The following is a 20,094-nucleotide window of genomic DNA, read 5'->3' on the forward strand; positions in this document are numbered from 1 at the left end:
TGACAGAGCAAGACTCCGTCTCAAAAAAAAAAGAAAAAAAAAAAAAGAAAAAATACCAGGCTGTGCCCCACCCGTGAGCAGCTGTATCAGAATCTGGAGGAGGGGCCCAGTGTGTCTCAAAGCACCCCGGGTGGTTCCAAGGTGCAGCTACGGCTGAGAAGGGCTGCTGGATGGATCAGGGACTCAAGGCCTTCTCCAGGCCGGCCCATTTGACCTTGAACATACTTGGTATTTCAGGCTGGAGTGCCTGTAGGGGAGTGTTTATCTGGTCAAGGGATGTGGGCCAGGAGCTTGCATCCCCCGGACAGCGTGTCCTTGCTCGTCGGAGGCCAGGCACTGGGTGAAGGTATGTGCACTGCGGGGCCCTGGGAGCTCACGCACCCCAGCAGGAGGACAGGATCCCAGGGAACAGGGTCTGCTTTTTGGTAGAAACTCTTTGGGAAGCTCCTGGGAGAAGCCAGAAGCCTGGACTGAGATCCAACCAGGCCATCCACTCACTGCGTGAGCTGGGGCAACAGCTCAGCTTCCCTGCGTGTCAGCAGCCCCCTCTGTGAAGGAGGGGTGAATGCCTGTTCAGCCTTGCACAAAACAAGTGCTCAAGACCAAAGAGAGAAAGCCGCTGGGAAGGAGAAACAAGTCTTAGCAGTGACTTGCCCGAAGCCACATAACTTGCAGGGCCTCAGTATACTCATCTGCAGGATGGGCAGACTGGGCTCGGTGACTCCCTGGAGTCCTCTACCTCTAATCCAGCCCTTGACATGAATTAACAGATCCCAGCCACTCCCCACTAAGCACATAGGCAAAAGGACCAGGCAGAGCGTGGAAATGGATGCCCTGGTCTCCCCAGAGTGAAAGGGCAGCTGGGTGGTTTGTGCTGTAAGCCCCTAAGAGCCAATGGGATGGTGATGGGAGCCAACAGGAGCCCAGGGAACAGGGCTGCCAAGTATGGTTGTCCAGACTGTTCACTGCACAAGAGCTCCTGGGGGAAATGGCAAGTGGGAGCTGAAACCCAATACTCACTCTACTCTTCAACAAGCACCTGGGCATGGGATGGGTCTGCCTGAAGCAAGGGGTAACTTCTAATTTGCACAAAGGAGCCATATGGGCAGGTGGTGGCTCCGTGGAGGGGCACCCACAACTCCTGGATACATGTGGAGACACAGAGGGTGCCCGGGGGTGGCGTTTGCAATTGGCAGGGTGGTTGTTCTAGATAGACTCCGCCTGCCTCCTGACTTCTCTCGATGCCATCTTTCTGGGTGAATGAGCACAGGCGGTGTCAGAGGCCACTGTGTAAGCAGAGGATGATGAGCCGAGGCACCACAGGCAGCAGCTGACGGAAAGCCTCAGTCCCTGCCAAGGCCCTGGGCATAGGGTGGCAGGAGCGAAAGCGGCCAATACTCCTGAGAGAGGGGAGGGCACTGCTTGCCCCACCCAGACCTGCGGGCAGGCAGCACGGTTTCTCCAGAGCAGGGAGATGGGTACCTCCTTGCTGAAGGTGAAGGAACACAGCTCCCCTCTGGCCTTGGATGGAGGGTTAGCAGTAGAAAGAGGAGGCCCCAGGCTCCCTGAACCTGAAGCGACTTTGTCCCTCCTGCAGTACAGAGGGCCTCATGCTTTAAGAAGCACCAGGATCCCCAGCAGTGCTTGGGAGAACACAGCCTTGCTCTGCCACCCAACATTTCTCATTTAGCAGGTCTGGGGTGGGGCCTGAGAATCTGCATTCGTAATGAGTTCCCAGGGGAACCCCACTTTAGGAACTGCTGCTCTGGTGTGATAGCCACCCACAATGTGATAGCCACCGCAGCCTCCCTGCTACTGGTCAGGAGGGCATCAACAGGAGATTCCCCTGGACCCCGGGCTTCCATGCCCAGCTCAACCAGCCTCTCCATCTGGGCATCCTGATACCTGGGACAGGGCCTCCATCTCTCCATGCCCCCTTCCAATGCCCTCCTGCTAGGGCAATGTCTGCTCAGCTCTGGCTGCCCTGGGGCGCATCCTTCAGTTCCAGCTGTCGAGTGCTCCCCTCCAGGCACCTGCACCTGGAGACCCATTCTCCAAGCAGGGCCTCATTTACCTGTGGCCTTACAGCTCCCACCTCAACTGTGTTCCCTGGGCTGCACTCCTCCCTGCTCCTTGAGGGCAGGACTGTGCCTTTTCTGAAATGTCCCCTGGCATCCAGCCGGGAGCTAGGCAGGGGGTCCCAGGAGCCGGAGGGGGTCCGAAATGGCTGGCCGAGTCCCAAACGCTGGGAGGCCAGGTCAGCACCGGCTGGAGCTGCAGAGGGGGCTCTAGGGAAGCCTGGAGCCGACTGTAGGGTCTGGGGAGTCAGATCACACCTGAGCACCTCACTAGAAGACAGGAACCAGGGTGCACCAGGATAGGGTCACTGCTGTGTGCCTCAGTCTCCTCACATGTAAAATGGGGTCAATAATAGCTACTTCAATCTCAGACAGAATGTATGAAAATTACACATCACCAACGCTACCACATCTCAGGATCGAGTGAGGCAGTGTATGGACAGGCTCCGCACAGGGCCCCACACACTGCCAGCCCTTAATAAATGTTGGTTGCTGTTATTTCTACTGGAAAGCAGCGTTAGCACCAAGCCTTGGTTATATTCTCCCCACGCTCAGAATGGCTCCCTCCACTCCGAGAGTCTGCCGCTCTGCCCAGCCGGGCTGAAGCTGGATGCCTGTGGGGCAGGGGTGGGGGTGGATCGTCCCCAAGTCTCCTTCCTGAGGCATGAGGACATGAGGACCTGGCTGGCAGCTTCACCCAAGGAGGCGGGGGTGCTGTGTGCAGGTGGCCCTGGGCCCTGGAGGAGCCCGTCCAGCCCTCGCCCTCGCCCTCGCCCTCGCCCTGCTCTCTGCATGCCTGAGCACAGCCCCCACCAGGTCCTGGGACGATGACATTTCTCATCACCACAAGGGAGACTGTGAAGCCTGCTGTGCTGACCCTACCGGACAGAGAAACCCAGGATGATCTGTACCCCAGCCCCAGGTCAGGGACCATCGGAGGCAGCCTCTCCCCTTCCCTGCAGTGGGCAAATGCTGGGACTCATGGCCAAGCTGGTAGCCGCGGTCCAGTCTAGGGGGAGTCTCGCCGTCCCCTGTCTCCCTGCTACCCGGCTCAGGGTGGAGATGGCTCCCTTCTCTCCTCCTCCCAGAGTGACTTCCTTCCTCTGGGGTCCTGACCTTGCCCAGATAAGCTCTGACGGGGCCTCTACCCTTTCGCTGTCCCCATCCTTATCTGACTGTGTGATGTAATCCCGACAACCTCTAGGGCAGATCCCACTGCCCTTTCTTTTGGGGTCAGAGGCAAGCAGGAGGTAGGAACTGCCCGGCTCACCCCTACAGCCACCCTGAGTAGACAGCGATCTCAGGACGCTTACTGCTGAGGTTCATTTATCAGAAGATGCTTTCGAGCCCAACTGGCTAAGTGTTCCAGAAAGTAAGCTGTGGAAGCCCTTGGTCAGCTTTTCTGTCGGGAGTTGGTTTCTTGTGACTCAGCAAGGGAAGGCCCGTTTTGTCCTGGGCTGGGCTGTGAATGGCATCTTCTTTGAGAACACAGCCTGCCCGTGGTCTCTCCTGTGAGTCCCACCGTTCCTGGCAATGGCGGGGCTTGGGAGTGTGGTGGGTCACAGAGGGCAGGTTCTCCCCGCCAGGGCCCTGGGTCACCACAGCAGCCTCCTGGCGGGTCTCTCACACCAATGCTCACCCTGCTGCAGCCTCCCTCCCTAGAAATGCTTAATCTTCTTTAAATACCACTTAGCTGCCTCAAGTTCTTTCTGGAAGCAGAGCAAAAATGGCAGACCACACACACACACACACACACAGAGAGAGAGAGAGAGAGAGAGAGAGAGAGAGAGAGAGAGACAGACACAGAGAGAGACAGAGAGAGAGAGAGAGAGAGCAGGAAAATGACTCTCTCCTCCCTGTCCTCAGGATGCTTGGGGATTTGCAGGGGGGTCCACACCACCCCGGACTTCGTGGCAGTGTGAAATGGTGGGCTGCGTGCTGCTGAAGGTACAAGCAATTTGGAAATCCCAGAGCATAAACTGGAAGGCAGAGAGGGTGGTGGAGATGGCTGAGCCCCCATGTTCCAGAGTAAGCTCAAAGGGTCCCACCTCCAAGTCCTTCCTCCTGCAGGGCCTCCCCACTGGAACGCCCTCTCTCTCCCACTTTGCCTCACTGGATTCTGATGCCCCAGCTCCACTGCTTCTCAAAACCAAATATAATGCTGATGACAGACCCCCTTTGCACCCCACAACAATATACCAGGGGTCTGGCCCAGGTGTCCTCCACAATACTGTCCTTCCTCTCGGTGACCCTCCTCTGAGCCAGGACTGGGTTAACTCAGGGAGGCACAGCTGCTCTGGACACAGGTGAGGATGAGTTGAGAGGGAGGGCCAGCCGCTCAAGTTCATATCCTAGCTCTGTTACTTACAACTGGGTATCCTCGGGCAAGTCATTAACCTCTCTGAGCCTTAGTTTCCTCATCTCTAAAATGAGGATGCTATGAGTTTATTTGCATTTGTAAGGCACACAAAGCAGGGCCTGACCCCAGGGGTGGGGGTGGGTCCCTGGGAGGGAAGGGCCTTAGGCCAGGATGGGGGTTAGGCAGCAGGATGGGCCCCAGGCAGGCGTGAGATTGGAGAGAGAGCAGGACACTTTCACCCCCAGACAGCTGCCTGCATGTGGATGGGTCACATTCCCCCCAGTCTTGTCAGAAACTGAGAGCATAACTCCCCAATGTGGGAAGTCTTGGCCACCTGAAGTCTCGTGTGGGGGAGGCAGCTTGTAGCGCGCCAGGCTCCCTGAGTTTGTCTCTGATCTGAGACTGAGCCATCAATTCCAAACGGGGCTGAGTTGCAGCCCAGACAATCGAGGGCCCCCAAATGAGCAGAGGCTGTGCTTGCCCTTCTGTTTCCTGGGCAGCCGCTGTAAAGCCCACACCGGCCTGAGCATGGGGTGTGAGTGGGGGCCATGGGGTCTGCTGTTAGAACACCCCAGCTCCATCCCCAGCCCCACAATGAGTAGAGTTTCTTTCTTTCTCTCTTTCTCTCTTTCTTTCTTTCTTTCCTTCCTCCTTTCCCTCTTTCCTTCCTTCCTTCCTTCTTTCCTTCTCTCTCTCTCTCCTCTTTTCTTTTCCTTTCTTTTCTTTTTCCTTTCCTTTCTTCCTTTCTTCTTACACCAGGTCTTGCTCTGTCTCCCAGGCTGGAGTGCAGTGGCACAATCTTGGCTTACTGCAGCCTCAACCTCCTTACTGCAGCCTCAACCTCCTTACCGCAGCCTCAACCTCCGTACCGCAGCCTCAACCTCCTTACCGCAGCCTCAACCTCCTTACTGCAGCCTCAACCTCCTTACTGCAGCCTCAAGCTCAGGCGATCCTCCTGCCTCCCCAGTAGCTGGGACTACAGGCACGTGCCACCACACCAGGCTAACTGAGTGGAGTTTTGGAGTCTGTTTCCTTACCTGTAAAGAGGGACCCTGGGGTCACCTTGGAGGAGAATGAGGCCCTGCTCTGAAGGGATAACCATCCAATCTGCAGGTGTTTATTGCAGCTGCAGGGCGCTGGTCAGGCCATCACCCCAACTCTCTCCTCTGACACTTACAAAGCCTCGTAGGATGCACCCGTGTCCCCATTTACAGAGGAGGAAATGGAACATAAGGTGCCTGCACAGAACCTGGCACCCAGAAGGTTGAGTTGTGGCTCTCCAGAAACATCTGTCCACACCCTCACCCTCTGCACCTGCACAGGTGACCTTATTTGGAGGCAGGGGCTTTGCAGATGTGATTAACTTAAGGCTCCTGAGATGAGCTCATCCTAGATTAGCGTTGGCCCTAAACCTAGGGAGGAGTGCCCTTGTAAGAAACACGGAAGGAGAGGCAGACCCACAGAAGGCCACATGATGACGGAGGCAGAGCCTGGAGTGACGCATCTACACAGCAAGGAGTGCCAAGTGTGGCCGGCACCGCCAGGAGCTGGGAGGAAGGCTGGAACAGATCTTCCGCCAGAGCCTCCAGAAGGAACCCGTCCTGCCGACACCTTGACTTTGGACGTCTCCAGAACTGTGGGGGAGTCAGTGTGTGTTGTTTTGAGGCCCCCAGTTTGGGGTGATTCATTACAGCAGACCCAGGAAACTCATTTGGTGTCTGCCCAGGAGCCTGGCTACATGGATGCTCCCGGGAACATGAGCCCAGCCAAAAGGGCACTGTAGGCTCACTGGCCCCCGGACCCCGCTGGCAGCAGGGGAAACTGAGGCCCACAGGCATGCCTGGCCGGCCACCCCTCCTGCCTTGGCTTGGAGCCATTTGCTGCCTGCTCCCCTGCCACATGGGCAGCCCTCCAGGGTCACTGCCTCCACCAGGGCTAAGGGTGAGGAACCAAGGGCCTGCCTGGGGCAGCCTTGGAGATGCTCAGAGGGTATGAAAATTACACATCACCAATGCCGCCACATCTCAGGATCGAGTGAGGCAGTGTATGGAAAGGCTCCGCACAGGGCCCCGCACACTGCCAGCCCTTAATAAATGTTGGTTGCTGTTATTTCTACTGGAAAGCAGGGTTAGCACCAAGCCTTGGTTATATTCTCCCCATGCTCAGGGTGGCTCCCTCCACCCCTAGTGCCTGCCACTCTGCCCAGCCGGGCTGAAGCTGGATGCCCGCAGGGCAGGGGGCAGGGATGGAATCGTCCCCAAGTCTCCTTCCTGAGGCATGAGGACCTGGCTGGCAGCTTCACCCAAGGAGGCAGGGGGTGCTGCGTGCGGGTGGCCCCGGGCCCTGGAGGAGCCCATCCAGCCCTTGCTCTGCTTTCTGCATGCCTGAGCTCAGCCCCCACCAGGTCCAAAAGTATCAAGCAAGTGAGGCTGGCCATGGTCAGACACCCGGGGGTCCTCCCAGAGTTGGGTGGGGTGCGACCACCTTGTGCAGAGGGAAAAGGAGGTCTAGTGAGGGAGGGCCCCCTGCCGGATGAAGCAGGATCCCCCACGGGAAAGGCAGTGGCGCCCTCTCTTCCTGGCCCCCTGGGCTCTAGATTTCACATCAGGAACTGCCCACCTAAGCCTGGTCTTATGGGGTGTGGGGCACAAACCAAGCCCCGTCCTCAACAGCTGGGGCTTCAGGAGCCACCCTCAGCCCTAGGGTCACCACCAGAGGGACCTGCTACCTCTACCCACCGACCTCCTGATGAAAGAGGTGCCCTCACACCTAAGCTGGGACCCAGCCCCCACAAGCAGCCCCATACCCCAGCCCTCCGCCCCCACTGCCTCGCTTCCTACGTCCAGCCACCCCGGCATACATTGTCACTGCCTGGCACGCCCTGGACGCCCGATGCTGAGTCCTTTGTACACACTGCATCCATGCACAGAGCGATCTGCCCAGCCTCCACGGAGGGAAGGGAGGTGGAGGAGGGTGGGGAGGCTGCTCAGGGCCCCTGAGCCACCGTGTGACTTTACCACAGAGCTCCCCAAAACAGCGTTTCTTCACACCCCCATCAGCCATGTCAATGTCTAAGTCTAGAACCTTCCTCCGATATGGGAGCCGGAAAGGACTGCCTTGCAGTTGCTAACCCCATGCCCCTATTTTACAGGTGAGGGACGCAGACCCAGGGGCGTCCATGACTCATCTGTCCAAGATCACAAAGAATCCTGGTGTCCCTCTGCCCTGGACCAGCAGCACTGGGGACACAAAACCAAAACACAGAGGTAAATTGCCAAACCACACAGCCAGAGACAGCAGACAGCTCCAGGGAGGACCCTAAGTGCCCACAGGGTGGGGTTGGAGGCACCGAGCAACCGCCCAGCCCCCCAAGCCAGCACTGCAGCACTCACCTAGCCCAGTGCCTGGCAGAGGGAGGGGCCCAATCCCCATTTGTTAACAAAACGAACAGGGAAGAGAGAACGCTAAACCGCTGCCACTAACAGAAAAGACGCCCGGAGTTCTGCCCACCGCCCACCTGGGGTTTCTCTCTCCCAGGGCCTGTGCTGAGGGTCAAATCCTTCTCTGAGTTTCAGTGAGGCCTTAAGGAGAAGACCACAGGCCTCCCAGGGGGAACAGCCTGGGCCCACTGGGGCAGGGGATTCCAAGGAAGGAGGGAGGCCCTATGAGATGCAGCAGCAACCCAAGCTTCCAGGAGAATCTGTGTCCTTTAGACCAGGGGCTTCTGTGCCCCGCTGGGGTAGCTTTGAAAAATCCCAGTAGCCTTGCCACAGTCCCAGATCAACCAACTCAGAGTCCGTGGGGGTGTGGCCTGGCCATCCGCATTCGATAGAGTCTGTCCCCAGGTGATGCCCTGAGCTGCCAGACAGAGGGAGAGGCGGGGGCTGGGGTGGGAACACACACGCTCAGCACCCGCTGTTAATTACCAGGGCCCACTGGCACGTCCCAGCTGATGAGAGTTGGGTAAATAAATAAATAACCGCGCTGGCAGGGTCATCAAACATCATCACATTAGGGACGCGAGGAGTCAGACAGCTTGACTCTCAAAACATAATCGGCTTAATTGTGGGGCCTCGATGCAGGCCAGGGTGGCAAACGGCTTCAGCACTCCCATTCGTTTCATTAAAATCCAATTATTCGCGCCGGACACAGGTCTCTCTGGCGGGGACAAAGATGCATCTTCAGCCATGGTCTAACCTGACACCGAGACACAGGCCTTGGGTGGGGACACATCTTGCTTACAGCACATGGGTCTGGCCTCCCTGGAACCAGAAACTCGGTGAGGGAGGAGGCAGGCAGAGACGGGCCTCTTGGGTGGCCTCTCAAGCCAGGTGGCCTGTTATGAGGAGCCTAGCAGTGTGACTGTGGGCTTCAGTGTCTCCACTGGGCAAACCATTTGTGGTGCATCCACACAATGGTGCACTACTCTGCAACAGGAAGGAACCAACCACCAGCGCACGCACGAACTTAGATGGGTCTCAACCCTGGCACACTAAGCACAGGAGTCTTTGCATTGAATGCCTCTATCTGCATGACATCCTAGCAAAGGTGAAGCAATAGAGTCAGAAAACAGACCCATGGCTGCAGGGGCTGGAGGTGCAGAATGACCACAAAAGGGCGCCGTGGAATTTGCTGAGGTTGGAGGCAGAATTGTGTAAATTGTGGTGGTGGTTTTGCCACTGTATATGACTATGAGAATTCACCGACCGGTATGCTCAAAAAGAGTGAATGCTCTTGTGCATAAGCTATATCTGGATAAACCGGGTTTATTTTATTTTATTTTTTTTTTTTTGAGATGGCGTTTTGCTCTTGTCACCCAGGCTTGAGTGCACTGCTGCAATCTCGGCTTACTACAACCTCCGCCTCCCGGGTTCAAGCAATTCTCTTGCCTCAGCCTCCCTAGTAGCTGGCATTATTGGCACACACCACCACACCCAACTAATTTTTGTATTTATAGTAGAGACAGGGGGCAGGGGGATGTTTCATCATATTGGCCAGGCTGGTCTCGAACTCCTGACCTTAGGTGATTGGCCTACCTCAGCCTCCCAAAGTGCTGGGATCACAGGTGTGAACCACTGCACCCAGCCAAACCTGGCCTTTAAAAAATATGTAAGGTGGGCCGGGCATGGTGGCTCACGCCTGTAATCCCAGCATTTTGGGAGGCCGAGGCAGGCAGACCACCTGAATTTGGGAGTTCGAGACCAGCCTGACCAACATGGAGAAACCCCATCTCTACTAAAAATACAAAATTAGCCGAACATGGTGGCATATGCCTGTCATCCCAGCTACTTGGGAGGCTGAGGCAGGAGAATCGCTTGAACCCAGGAGGTGGAGGTTGCGGTGAGCCGAGATCACACTATTGCACTCCAGCCTGGGTGACAAGAGTGAAATTCTGTCTCAGAAAAAAAAAGTCAGGTGCCTAAACTAGGACTGGCCACAAAGTACCTACCATGGTAATGGGGTTCCCATTACATGGGAACAGCTGGGCGCAGCTGTATGGTTCCGATTCTACACCAAGGGGCTGAAGGGAGAAGGCCACTGGGGCTAGGCCCTTCCTTTTGGGCCAAGCTGGGAGCCCTGGTGGGCATGGTGTGGCAGGAAGGGGAGCAGTGGGCAGAGGCGGCACAGTCCAACTTTCTATGTTTTATTCTCCACCAGGAAAATGATTATTATTGTTGGCATTGTTGTCATCATCAGATTTGCAAGGTGGATCTTCAAATGCAACCCTTATATTTTGCAGGAGACAGGATCAGAGAAGTCAAGCGATCTCTCCAAAGTCACACAGCAGCGATCCAAACCCCAGGCATGCTGGTCCCAGTGCCCCCAGCTCACAACCACTACACCTGGCCCCCTTCTCAAAGGCTACCAGTGTTTCCTGAATGCATCTAAGCTGGGCTGGGAACAAAGCATTTGGGCTTCATAAGCGTCCATTCCGGAAGACAGGGCAGGAGCCATCGCTCACTCCGATTTCCAATCAATTTCACTTGGCGAGCGTTGCTTACTTCATCTGGGCCTATGGAAATTGGATTCTCAGGTGACCCTGTGGCCAAAGGTGGCCAGACAGGGTCATGACTGCAGCTGGATCTGGGAGCTAGGGCTCTGCTCGTCCCCACCCCCCATGCGGCCTCGGCCGGCTGCCGGGAGGCCCTGAGGTTTCCCAGTCATCCCTTGGCTTTGATTTTCTGGGCCCTTCCAGGCCCAGAACCATCCAGAAAAGTCGGTTAGGCCGGGAACAGCTGCCTGGCGCCTCTTGAATGGCTCAGATGTGGTGCACGGTGAGGCCCCAAGCCAATAGGCTGCCACTAGGTGAAATGGGCACCATTAGAGTCACAAAGACCAATTAAAATGAGAGGAAAAACAGCCTTCCGTTCTCCCAGGGCACCCCGGCCAGCTGCTCCCTGCTCCCACCTCACTGGCCCCAGGGGCTGCTCCAGGCCCGGTTTCCAGCCCGGCTCCCTCCTGTGCCCCGCCACCTGCCTTTGACAGAGTCAATATTGACGCCTGAGAGGCCTCCCGCTCAGGCGAGTGAGGGCTGGGGGGTGGAGGGGCGGGGAGAGGCAAACAGCTCCTGGATTTTCGACTCAATTGCTGTGAGGAGAGATGAGAAATTGCCTTTCTGACCCAAAACCGGAGTTCACAGCTGCACTTCATTACCGATTTCTCCAGGAGGCCCTGGGAGAGGCTCGGCTTGGGAAGGACTCACCTGTTAGCAGCAGCTGCCGCCTGCCCCTTTCATAAACACGTTGGTGGTTTCCTGCCCGGGGTTGCAGGGCCGGGGATGTGGGCGGCGTGGGGCGGGCTGCCAGTGGTGCCCCCGGAGCCCCCCTCCATCGCCGCTGCCAGTTTGCATTAACTTGGCAGATGGAGGGAGGATGAGGCGCCAGATAAGTGTGCAGGAGGGAGAGGAAATGGCCACAGGGTCGGCTCTGCTCACTTTAGAAGGGACCAGAAGGTGAGGAGCACATCTTCCCCCTGGGGTCCCGCCTCATCTCTCGGTCTCATGTCCACTGCACAGGGCTAACAATAGCATGACAGATGACTGCAGCATCTCCAGGTACACAGTAGGCACTCAGCAAGTGCTCTCTCGCCTCCTGGCTTGCAGCTGGCCTCTCCGCTTTTGAAACAACACCGTTCAACATCTGGTCATCACTCAAAGAGCACAGGGTCCTGCACCCCAGGGGTCCTCCCCACTGGCTGCACGGCAGAATCATCTGGAGAGCTTCCGGAAAGATCCCGAAGCCCAGCTGTACCCCAGAATCCCTAAGCTTGGGCCCAGGTATGTTTCCAGAGCTCCTGGGCAGCTGGAACACAAAGCGAGGCTGAGACTCTCCGTCTGGGATCATTATTATCTGGACCTTCACGTCTGCACTTCTTTTTCCAGAGAAGGTGATACGGGCAGGTGGCGGAGCCCAGAGCTCAGTACACTACTGGGAGGAGGCAGAGGGCTGATGAGCCCTCGCTGGCTGCCAGGTGCTCTAAGCTTCCTTCCCAGCTCTGCTTGTCCCTCTGCCATTAAGATTTGCAATCCTAAGCCACAGCAAGCCCTGAGGTATCAGTGGCTGCCTCGAGTCGCCCACCAGGAGCTGACAATGAGAAGCTATGTGACCCTGGGCAAGTCACTTGAGCTCTCTGGACCTTTGCTGATGAGCTTGGAGACTGAACCAGATGGCCGCTGAGCTGTGCCTGAAAGGCACCTCGGGGTCTGACCTCACGCCTAAAGATGCAGATGGCTGCTACCTTCGGAAGCAGTGGCAGCAGCTCACTGCCAGTCCTTCTTCTCAATTCAGCCTCCACTGAATTGAGTGATCAGTGGTGATCCTACTGGGTGATCCTACAGAAGCTCCGAGCGCCACAGAGCCTCAGTGGCCTATCTGGTTAGCTGGAAGATGTGACACCTCACAAGGTTGCCGTGAGGGTGAAATGAGGAAACAGGCACTGAGCAGGCGCCTGGCCCATGATGGTGACAGCTGGTGACAGCTGGTGCGTGCTGAGCACCTGTGTGAGCCAGCTCCGTAGCCAACCTGAGTCCTCCATCCTCCCAGCGCACCAGTGTGGCTGGTTCTTTTAACTGCCCCATTTTTCAGATGAGAAAGTCAAAGTCCAGAGAGGTCATCTGCCCAAGATCAAGTGGTGAATCTGGGACTTGAACCCTGCATTGTGAGCCCCAGCTCCTGGCCACCACACGCTTATATGAACCTTCTTCCAGTGGCTTCTCAGGGCCACTGGGGCCTCAGAGTGGCCAGAACAGACAGTGGCCCAAGAAAGAATCCTTGTGGGGAAACAAGGCCCAGAACACGGAGGGCCTGGGGTGCTGCACACTCCTACCTAGTACCTTCTTCCTTGCAAAGCAGGCAAGGTGGGCCCGGCATGGCCCTGGTTGCTGGGAGGACCCACAGCACGCAGGCCCAGAAAGCAGCAGGGCAGAGGGCCCAGTGTGAGACGCCCAAGCAGGGTCACTGCCCAGCGTAGGCTGCTTTGTGTCCTGGCTCAAAATAGAGGCTCAGCTCAGGGTGTATGGCCCATGGGGCACCTGACACTGTGCTGGACGGGTCGGAGGAGCCAAGCTGAAGGGGATGGGGTGCGAGCGAGCAGGCACACAGAGCAGGAGGAGGGTGTGCCCGTGCAGAGGGAAAGGAAGGCCAGATGGGGACAGCCGGAGCGGGGTTGCGGGCCCTGGGAGGAACCTCGGGAAGCACCAATGAGGAAACTGAGCCTGAGACAGATGAGCCAACCTGCCCAACGCACCCAGGAAGCCAAGCGGAACAGGACGCAGGCTACCACCTCCACCATGCCTGCTCTTCCCTTGTTCCTCCGTTCCCCAGGGCTGAGCTCCAACACACAGTAGGTCTCCCTGCCATGCAGGCAGAGAACCTGCTCGATGGTGACTACCAAAGCACCTGCATCCCGCAGGGGCCAAGCCCCGCCCGCGCTACCCTCTGCTGTCCACTCCTGCTGCTGTCCTTCCACACGAGCCCAGTCATCGCAGAACCCAGAGCCAACGCTGGGCCCACTGGGGGCTCCTGGCAAACAGGAGAGCCACCAGGAATGCTGGGGTGGGGGCTGGGCATCGCCCACCCATGCCTATCACATGCCAGGCGTTGGTCCAAGAGCTTACAGCCAGATCATCTCCAGCACTATGAGGTTCAGTTGTTTTTATCACTGCTTGACAGATGGGGAAACCGAGGCAGAGTGTTGCAGCCACTGCCCAAGGTCTCACAGCTGAGAGACCATGAGGTCATCAGGCCATCTGGTCCCAGAGCTCCCACGTTTAACTGATGAGTGGAGGATGCAGCAGAGGCCTTGTTGTCCTGGGAAATGCAGGTCCTCCAGGGAACAGGCCCTGACGTCGCAGATCTGACGCCAAACAGCTCCCTGCCTGGTGGGATGCCAGGGCCAGGCGGGGCTCTCTGGAAGCAATACTATTACCAATCAGGCTGCTGACAGCGCTGATACCAGCAGCTAATGTTTACAGAACGCTCACTGTGTGTGCACCCAGGCACTCTTCCAAATGCTACACGCACAGCCGTTACCCATGGAACCTCCCAAGCCTGTTAGGTAAATGCCATTATTTGCCCATTTCACAGATGAGGCACTGGCAGCACAGAGAGGTTAGGACACCTGCCTGAAAACACACAGCTACTAGGTGACAGTGCCAGGAAGTGAACTCATCAGCCTGACCCCAGCGAGCTGCAAGGCGGGCCCCCAGCAGAACTCCCACAAGGGCAGCATGGCTGCAGGGGCCAATGGGAGCAGGCCAGGCACCCACCGGGGCGGCTGGTGGGAGTTCTCCCTCGCGCCAGGAGAGGGCTGCTGCTGCTGGCACGCTCCCCGAGAGGCCAGGCCTTGCAAGGGAAGCAGAAATCTGTCGTTAACACAGTGCCAAACCCAAAGTGGCTGCTCCCAAACTGCAATCCAATAAAAGTGCGACTTGTCTATTTATCATCCTCAGGGCTTTTTATCACAGTGCAGATGGCTGCTACCTTTGGAAGGCTCAGCAGCTCGCTGCCAGCCGCCCGCCACGCAAAGCTTAGCTCAACAGAATCTGGGCCTGCACCTGTGAGGGGTCTGGGGAATGGCCGCCCCCCCTTGCCGTGCACAGCCGCCAGCGAGCACACTCAGGGCTGGTCCAGCCCACCTTTCCTCGGCCTCTCCCGCCCCCTGTGCTCACAGTCGGCCTTTGCAGATCAGGGAGGGGGGTGGTTTGCTGGAGCAGGTAGCAGCACACTCGCCCCTCCACTGTGCTAGTGGCAGTGGCGGCCACACCTGGTGTCAGCCTCTAATTACCCCACGTGGCAGCTGCTCCCGGGAGAGGAGAGCAAGCAGCAAGGGGCCCCATGGGGGATGGCAGTCAGGTGTGTGGCACCCTGATGCCCAGTGCCAGGCGGCTCAGAACAAGCGGGCCCTGTGGGGTGCCACTAGCGATTCAGGCTGGAAGATAAAGCCAGAGAAGATCAAGGGCAAGACGCGCAGAAAAGACAGCCCCCGCTCCCCTGCCTGCGTGCAGCGGGAAACCCAAAGCATGAAAAACTGCTCAAGATCACGGCTGGTGCGGAGCCGGCGGCACACCTGGGCCTCCTGTGACAATGTGGGCAGCAGGGAGGCGGGGGAGGCACAGCCAGCGCCGCGGGAGGGGGCACGGGTGGGACATCCCAGGGTCAGCGATCCGGAGCTTCTGCTCCCACACTGGAAACACTCCCTTGGAGGCTGGAGGGGACGGGGGAGAGGGACTGGGGCTGGGGCCCAGCACAGCTATGGCACCAGAGATCAGGCCTGTGCTGGATGCTGGTTCCCAGATTGCCAGTGGGTCACAGGAAGCAGCTTTTCTAGCAACATGGAGCCCGGCTAGAGCGTGTGTGCACGTATGCATGTGTGTACATGTGTGGAGAGGGTTGAACGATTTACCCCAAGCGGACTGCAGAGGTCCCAGGGACACCTGCAACCAGGGCACTGCCAAGCCGGCAGGCCATGACCTTTGCCCTCTGGACCATAACCCAGGAAACAGAACACCCCAGAAGCCCCTGCCTAGGGTTCCCCAGGCCGTCTGGTGTCGCCTTTCCAACTAAACCAGACTCGGCAGCTCTCGACGCCAGCGAACTTCCTGCCATCTCTCTCACCTCCCTGGACAAAGCCCTTCACAGCCTCTTCAGACACCGTCCCCTGGTTGCCTTTGCTTATGTCCTTTGGGCTGGCTAGAAAGCACCCCCCTGACAGGGCATGGTGGCTCACGCCTGTCATCCCAGCACTTTGGGAGGCCTAGGCGGGTGGATCACGAGATCAAGTGATAGAGACCATCCTGGCCAACATAGTAAAATCCTGTCTACAAAAAATATAAAAATTAGCTGGACTTCGTGGCATGTGCCTGTAGTCCCATCTACTCAGGAGGCTGAGGCAGAAGAATCACTTGAACGTAGGAGGCAGAGGTTGCAGTGAGCCGAGATCACGCCACTGTACTCCAGCCTGGAGACAGATCAAGATTCCATCTCAAAAAAAAAAAAAGAAAAGAAAAGAAAAGCGCCCCTTGTCTCCCAGAATGTGGCAGCCACCCTACGGGGCCCCCTTCATTACAGGAGCTCTTGTATGGGCTGGCCCAGGGCTTCTGCAGATGTGCTTTCTGGTCGCCACAGGTCACCGAGAGCGGGCACGATCTCAGCCTGTAGCAGAGCTGGGAGCAGCTGTTCCGCGAGGCTGGGGCACCCAGGCAGAGGGACCTGCCTGGCACTTTCCCTGCTGGGCCATCCGGCTCTGAGGTCCCTCCGTCAGCCAAACACTAGGCCCTCTGGTGTGAGGACTCCCTAGCAGGGAAGGCAGGCGGGTGGTGGTGGGGACGCGGCATCGCACCTCCTGCTGCCAGGCCTCAGTTCCCTGCTGCACTCGGCTCACGCCACGGGAACAGCGGGAAGCATCTGTCACCTATGCTTCTCTGAGTTTTTACTTTTTGTAATACTACTACTTAAGTTTCTACCCAGAATAATAACAGTTAACGCTTATATAAACATTACCATGGGCCAGGTGGAAACGCTTTCCATCCATTTCCTCACTGGATCTCAGTAACACAAGGAGGAAGGTCATTGTCCTAGCTCTGTTTTACAGGTGGAGAAGTGGCCACGGAGAGGTGAAGACACTGGCCCGAGGTCAGCCAGTGGGAGCCAGGCCAGCTCTGGGCCATGCACTGCACTGTGCTGTCTCTTGGGGTGCAGGGACCAAAGGGAGAAGCAGGCAAGATGGGCCTGGAAAGGGTGGTCTGGGGCCTGGCGGGCCATGGTGTGCTGAGGACAGCCCCTCACGGAGAGGACATTAGCATGCTGGGGAGGAAATGGGGCCTGCACTGGGCTGGTCAGTGCCCCCCCAACCACATTCACGTCCACCTGGAACCTTAGGCTAGGACCTTACTGGAAAGAGGATCTTTGCGGATGTCATCAATCAGAGATCTCAGATGAGACCATGCCGCTGTAGGGTGGGCCCTCGATCCAATGACGGGTGTCCTTATAAGAAGAGAAGACAGAGCTCGCAGGGAGGACACCACGGGCAGATGGAGCCAGAGGTCAGGGTGATGCGGCCACTAGCCGCGGGACACCATGGGTCACCAACAGCCACCGGAGCTTGGAAGGGGCAAGGATGGATTTCCTCCGGGGGCCTCCAGGAGGAATCAAGCCCACCAACACCTTGATGTCGGACTTCCGGCCTCTGGAACTGTGGGATAACACATTCCAGTCATTTTAAACCATGGCATTTGTGGCAACATGTTACTGCAATCACTAATACGGGAGCTACTGGGGCAGCCACTGCCAAGCAAGGGGGCCAGGGGCTGCCTCTCCACCTGAAGGGTCACCTGGCCCACAATGCCACCTGGGTGCCCTCTGGGTTTGCAGCAGCAGGCACAAAATCTAACAGCAGTCACGTCACACCTGTTTCCTGCCAAAAATTCCCAATGACCCCTCGGCCAGATCCTAGATGCTGTGCACCACCCAGTCTCAGTTTACCCCCTGTGCTTCCCAACACATCATCCCCTTTAGCCTGCCTGAGGCTCCCCTCACCCTGTCCCTTCATTCATTCATTCATTCATCATTCATTCATCCATTCATTCAATAAACATTTGTCCATCACCTGCTGGACACCCAGCGCTGGGCCAGGATGCAGCAGGGAACAGGACTGAAGTCCCTGCCATGTGGGGCTGACGCTGAGGCGGGGCCAGGATGGTAAACAAGGAACACACAAACAAGGAACAGTATTTCAGCAACCGGGGGCCCCACAACAGAAACAAAGGCAGTGAAGGAGGTAGCAGAACAGCTATTTAAGGAGGAGAGGGCAGCAAATGCCTCTCTGAGGAGGTGATATCTGAGCTGAGGCCTGAAACAAGGGCAGGACTAAGTTCTGGGAATATTCGGCAGAAAGAGCTCCAGGCCATCCACAACAGCAGGTGCAAAGGCCCTGAGGCAGAAACAGATCTGGCTGTTTGCTGTTTGGAGACCAGTAAGGTGGTCAGTGCGGCTGCAGCAGGGGCCCGCGTGGAGGTGGAGATGAAGCTGGACAAGGCTGCTAGAAGCCAGAGCATGCAAAGCCTTTAGGCCATCGTGAAGAGTTGGGATCTTATTCCAAGCAGCACAGGGAGCTGCTATGATGTAGGGGGTTTTGGCAAGGGAAGTGAAATGGGCTCTCAGATGTTCTAAAGTGGTCCCTCTGGCTGCTGCAAGGAAAAAGCATTGTAGGGGTAGGAGGGGAGGCAGGGAGGTCAAGGAAGAGCCCACTGCCATCAATCCTGGTGTCTTTCTCTGATCCTTCCTTCTATCACAAGAGCCTTTCCTGGAAAACTCCTACACATCCCTCAAGACCCAGCTCAAATGTCCTCTGTTTTGTTTTGTTTTTTGATTTTTGAGACAGAGTCTCACTCTGACACCCAGGCTGGAGTATAGTGGCGAGATCTTGGCTCACTGCAACATCTGCCTCCCAGGTTCAAGCACTTTCAGCCTCCTGAGTAGCTGGGATTACAGGCGCACACCACTACGCCTGGCTAATTTTTGTATTTTTAGTAGAAGTGGGGTTTCACCATGTTGGCCAGGCTGGTCTCAAACTCCTGACCTTCAGGTGATCCACCCACCTCGGCCTCCTAAAGTGCTGGGACCTCAGGCATGAGCCACTGCGCCAGGCCATGTCCTCTGCTTTGTGAGTGTCCGTTAACCTGGTGATTCTCAGCTAGGAGTTGACTGTGCCCCCCAGCGGACGAATGGCAATGTCTGCAGACATTTTTGGTTTTCACAATTGGGGGGTGCTACTGACATCTGGTGGGTTGAGGCCAGAGATGCTGCTAAACATCCTACAATGCACAGGACAACCTCCACCACAAAGGAGGAGCCAGCCCAAATGGCAACAGGGCCGAGGCTGAGAAACCCCAGTCTGTCCCCACCCTGCAGCCCCCAGGGAGTTCCCTGAGGTCCACGCTCCGCTGTCACAGCACTGGGATCAGCTGCCACCCATCTCCCCGCCAGCCCCTCGTTCCTCAGGTGTGGCCCAGCATACGGGTTGGCCTCCCAGGAGCTTGCTGGACGTGTGCAGCTCAGGCCCACCCCCAGCAGGTGGCCCAAGGCTCGAATTGCCATGAGGCCCTGCGTGATGGGTGAGGACTCTGGTGGGACTGCGTCCTCCCGGAAGCCAGGCCAGGGCTGAGTCAGCTGGCCTCCCAGGGCGCAGATGTGGCCTGCCTGGCTTCACTGCAGCCCACAGTTTCCAAAGCTGCAGGAAAAGCTCCCAGGAAGGCCCTACCTCCATAGGCACATTCCAGGCTGCACTGTGCCCCCATGACAGTTCCTGGGGCCTCAGCACCAGAGCTTATCCAACCTGAAAAAAGTAAAAGCTGCAGGGAATGAGACCCAGTCAGATTAGCATCCAGCTGACCAGTGACCACTGACCCCAGCCAGGGAACCGGGTGCAGCCCTTGGCAGAGTTAACCCCAGGTTCTCCCTGTGTCGGCTGAAGGCCAGCAGCTGAGTCCTCATTCTGGGGTGGGTGTGAGAAAGATGATGTTTGGGACTGGCCAGCAGGTTCATCTCAGATGCACATGAAACTTCTGGAACCCAAAGAAGCGCCTCCCCCAGATGGCAAGTGCTTAGTCCAGTGGCTGGCCGTCTCCGGGCAGTGGAAAGGAACCCTGTACAAGGAATCCTGAGGTCTCAATCCGGGCTTGTGATTTGCTAGAGTAAGCCGTGCCTGCAGCTAGCTGTCCGCTGAATGTCCTAAAGGTGTTCCCCAGTCCCCAGCAAAGCAGAGGACTGACTGACTCCTCGTCCTCACCTCCAGACCCCAGTGGTCTTGGTGTTGCCGAGTCAAGATGTGGTTCAAACCATCCATTCATTCACTGACTCGACAAACATTTACCACACCCAGCCCCACGCTCGGCACTGGAGACACTTTGGAGAACAAGACACGGGACGTCAATTTGCTCGGGGCTTAAACCCGAAGGTGCAAGTGTGTGTCTGTGGAGCTCTGTGTAGACTGTGTACTGTGCATATTCGTGTATGCATGTGTGTGCACATATGTAATGTGTGTCTGTGTATCTGAGTATCGCTGCATATGCATGTGTGCATGCATCTATGGGTGTGCATGCCTGTGTGTACATGTGTACACATATGTGTGCATGCCTGTGAGTTTATGTGTGTCTATGTG

The 20,094-nt window shown here is 57.1% G+C and overlaps 1 protein-coding gene and 1 long non-coding RNA gene across 2 annotated transcripts in view; one reads left to right on the forward strand and one right to left on the reverse strand.

Annotated features, from left to right (window-relative positions):
- Window positions 1-11,748, forward strand: part of LOC108521056 (uncharacterized) — a 16,752-nt gene extending 5,004 nt beyond the window's left edge. The window contains exons 2-3 of the long non-coding RNA XR_001883114.1: window positions 7,589-7,703; window positions 10,178-11,748. This is a non-coding gene — a long non-coding RNA (uncharacterized LOC108521056). The remainder of the gene's footprint in view (window positions 1-7,588; window positions 7,704-10,177) is intronic.
- GSE1 (Gse1 coiled-coil protein) overlaps window positions 1-20,094 on the reverse strand; it is a 525,655-nt gene that overhangs the window by 221,732 nt on the left and 283,829 nt on the right.

This window comes from Rhinopithecus bieti, unplaced genomic scaffold (genome assembly GCF_001698545.2).
Source record: "Rhinopithecus bieti isolate Rb0 unplaced genomic scaffold, ASM169854v2 scaffold_1618, whole genome shotgun sequence".
NCBI classification, from domain to species: Eukaryota; Metazoa; Chordata; class Mammalia; order Primates; family Cercopithecidae; genus Rhinopithecus; species Rhinopithecus bieti.